We start from the raw sequence: 3,709 nt of genomic DNA on the forward strand, positions 1-3,709 counted from the left end.
TATACTTTATAAACAACATGCAGATATGTTGGTTTTGAAAAGAACAATCATAAAACAAAATAGGATCAAGAGGTTACTTCAGGTATTTATTTTATGGAAGGATTACATATTGCTTTGAAATTTTATCATGCATCACTTTTAAGTGTGTTGAGCCAGATCCTCAATCTGAACAAACCATGGACAGCATTCACTTGACACTTTTGAAGCTTGTTGCAAAGAACTAGAATGTATTAGGGACAATGCCTACTGAAGCTGTTTGCAAATTCTTAAATATTTACATTTGAATTTATATTTGCAAGTTAAATTTACAGTGTGTTTCTTGAATTGAAACTGATATTTTTGGCTGAGTATTGAACGTAACTTAAATTCCAGCTACAACAGAGCAGCTATTCTTTGGAAATAGAAAAAAAATCATCTTTATGAAAAAAATAACATCATTTGGGTAAAGGAACCTTTTCATACTTTAATCGAGGACTTTCAGTTGGGGAGCTGGAGAAATGGAGAGTATCAACATGAGGTCAGAGAACTATTTTGTTATCTGTGTGAAAGACATTTGCCTTTGGCTGACTTACAAACTCTTAAAAAACATTGTTTGCACTCGGTAAATATGGGTTTGTGTGTGTCTGCCAACACACTCTCTGAAGATGCCATCTGCATTGAGCATGTGGCAGCACAAGGAGAATCTTTTGGGTTCCAGGGTCCACTGAGGTTATGGGCACACAAAGCACAAGCAAGAAGGCTCCTCCTGGGCATGTAACAATGCTCTTGCTCTTTCTCCGTGACAGTGGCAGAAGATGTAAATGATGCAAAATCCAAATGTATGTGCAAACCTGGGTACAAACTTTTATGATGTAAATGTTTTTCTGACTTAATTGACTTCTACTCATGTTTGAAAACATATTTATGACATTGACTGCAGCTACCTCACCTATGTTCTTTGTAAGGGCATTTATCCTTTCACTATTGTGCCTTGAGTCCCAAACAAGATGACATTAGGATCTACTGGAAAAAACTTTATTGATATTTCACATATTTTACAGCAAATTAAAAACAAGAAGAAAATACATTGATCTAGTAATTTTCATAAGTTACTTTTATTAATAAGAAAATCAGATTGCCACACTAATGAGATAATTAAATATATCTTTTATACAAAGAATATTCCAAGAAATGAATCAATATTTTCAGTAAATACTGTGATCCAAGTTATCTTATTATTTTAGGTTTGTATCTTTCATGGTATTTGCTTTTGATTGCTGTTTTGTTTCTTGTTGTAAATGTCAACCATGTGCAACCTGAAGTAATTATTAGGGAAAGTGATAGCATATTTGCTAGCAGTGGAAATGCCAGTGTGTCTTCTGTTTCCCCCTTCAGTTAAATGCTATTATTTCTGCCAGACATGTTGGCACATTCTTGCGAGTTCGCACAGTTAGGATGATTTCCATCACTTCCATGGTGATGAAAAAGGATGCTGTGAGAGAGAAAACATTTTACATGAGAAAAGAAGCTCAGAGAAATTAAACAGCTTGCCTAAGGTCACACAGGAAGCTTCTAAGAGAGGTATGATTTAAAAAGAAATCTTCTGAAAATTATATGAAACACCTTAACTAGAAATCTACCTTTTTCCCATAGTAGACTTTTTCTTTCCTCAAAGCAACTGTTCCATGTAATTTGTGGTATCTGCAAAGAAAATTGTTTAATTATGACTAATTTTAGAATAATATGATGTCCCTCTTTTATGTTAGCTCTCTAATGACAGCTAAAATAAATACAAAATCCAATTTGTTTGAGCAGTGATGTTACACCAAATTTATCCAGTCTTTGTATTTCAATAGCCTCCTAGAATAACAGCATGAACATGCTTTCTCTGAACTCATGCTAGGAGCAGGAAATATTACAAAAGTATTCCTAATGAGAGTCAGCCTCTTATGAATTGATGTTTCCTTGGATGGAAATTGACTTCAGGAATTATTAGAAGTCAGTTGAATTTGGGGAAAAAATTTTTTATGAAATTCTAGTAAATTTTTATATACAAAATTATATATATGATGTATATTTATATGCAATATTGAGTAGGCTGTTTCACAATACAAATAATTTTCTCAAAGATATATTTAATTATTTTTTTACAGCAATCAAAATTATTAAAACTTGAAAATAAGTAAATTAAAAAGTGTCTGTCAAAAAAAATTAATCCTAGAATATCAAAAATTAGCAACTGGTGGCAAAACTTTACAGCAACTATTTCTGGATCAGAAATTTAAAACAATGCTCAACTTGACAGAAAGGGAAGTTGCTATTTAGATGATCAGATGTTGCTTTTCACTTCAGCTACAAAAGGATGGTGACATTTTACAGCAGCCTCAACATCCCTTACCCCACTCTAGCTGGTAGTTCAATTTTCAACAGTTTGCCTTCAGTTTAAGACAGTATTGTGTTGATTGATTAATTTCACTTATCTCCTCAGAGTGCAACCTGCCCACATCTACTTGGTTTTTTTCTTTACACTGGGAGGTTTTTATTTAGCCAGATAGTTCAGCATATCCTATGCATCTGTTCTTTTATCAATGGCTCCTCTTCCTAACTGCACGGAGATACAAGATTTCTCTATTTTCAAGACCTATGAAAATGAGTAGTGTGGTGATTTAACCCCATGCAGACACTTTCTCATTCCTCACTTGCACCAGGTGGATTGGAGAGGAGAATTGGAAAATCCATGGATTAAAATAAGATCAGTTTTATAATTGAAATGAAGTAAAATAGTATCATAATAATTGATAATTATAAATAATAAGGATAATAGTAATGTAAAGGGAGATAACAAAAAGAGGGAGAGAAATAAAACTTAAGGGTAAAAAGCCAGTGATACACAAAACAATTGCTCACCACCCCCTGACTGATCCCCAACTTGTTCCGAGACAGTGATTGTTCCCAGGCAGACATTGATTGATTGACAGTGATTGACTCCTGGCCAAATTACCCAAGCTGATTTATTGGATATGATGTTCTGTGATACGGAACACCGTTTTGGTAGGTTTGGGTCAGCTGTCCTGCCACGCTGTGCTCTAGCTTCTTGTGAAGCTACTCACTGGCAGAGTATGGGAACCTGAGAGGAACTTGACCTAGGCAGGGTAAGCACTACGTGGCAACAGCTGAAACATCAGTGTGTTGTGTTATCAGCATCATTCTCACACTGATTCCAAAACGCTGCGCTGTACCAGCTAGGAGGAAGAAAATTTGAGTTGAGAGTTCACAGCTGTAAAGGAGCAGGCTGCTGTTTCACACATGAACCTCGCTGAGCATTTTAAGGCTTTAGTGCTTCCATGTATCTCCACAGAAGCTATCTCCACATAGTTGACATTGTAGCAGATTGGTTTAGCAATTTTTCTTTTAGTACCTTCAATTCAGAGGAAAATGCAAGTTCAGTTTATTCTCATTTGTGAATGTCCTGGAAGAAGCAAAAACCAGTATAATTGTCATTTACAGACCATCCGGAGACCTGAGGAGTCATTCTTAATTATAGTCACAGAAACCAAAACAAAAGGGCAAAATTCATCATTATGCTTTCTAATCAGCTGAAAAATAATTTTGATAATGTTATCAGCAGATTCTTCCAAGTAATCCTACTATTTTTTATTAAGAATAAATGATACTTTTTTCCATACAAGATGTGAAACACCATGACTAAGATTCTTAATAACCTTTTCAG

The 3,709-nt window shown here is 34.7% G+C and overlaps 1 long non-coding RNA gene across 1 annotated transcript; it reads right to left on the reverse strand.

The window, feature by feature from the left end:
• Nucleotides 1–1,228: 1,228 nt before the first annotated feature.
• Nucleotides 1,229–3,450, reverse strand: LOC135449038 (uncharacterized). Its single transcript, XR_010440624.1, has 3 exons — nt 3,398–3,450; nt 1,620–1,680; nt 1,229–1,471 (listed from the first exon to the last, which is right to left on the reverse strand). It is a non-coding gene; the product is annotated as an uncharacterized LOC135449038 (long non-coding RNA).
• Between the last annotated feature and the right edge of the window lie 259 nt (nt 3,451–3,709).

The sequence above is a fragment of the Zonotrichia leucophrys genome, chromosome 5 (assembly GCF_028769735.1).
Source record: "Zonotrichia leucophrys gambelii isolate GWCS_2022_RI chromosome 5, RI_Zleu_2.0, whole genome shotgun sequence".
In the NCBI taxonomy this organism is placed as follows: Eukaryota; Metazoa; Chordata; class Aves; order Passeriformes; family Passerellidae; genus Zonotrichia; species Zonotrichia leucophrys.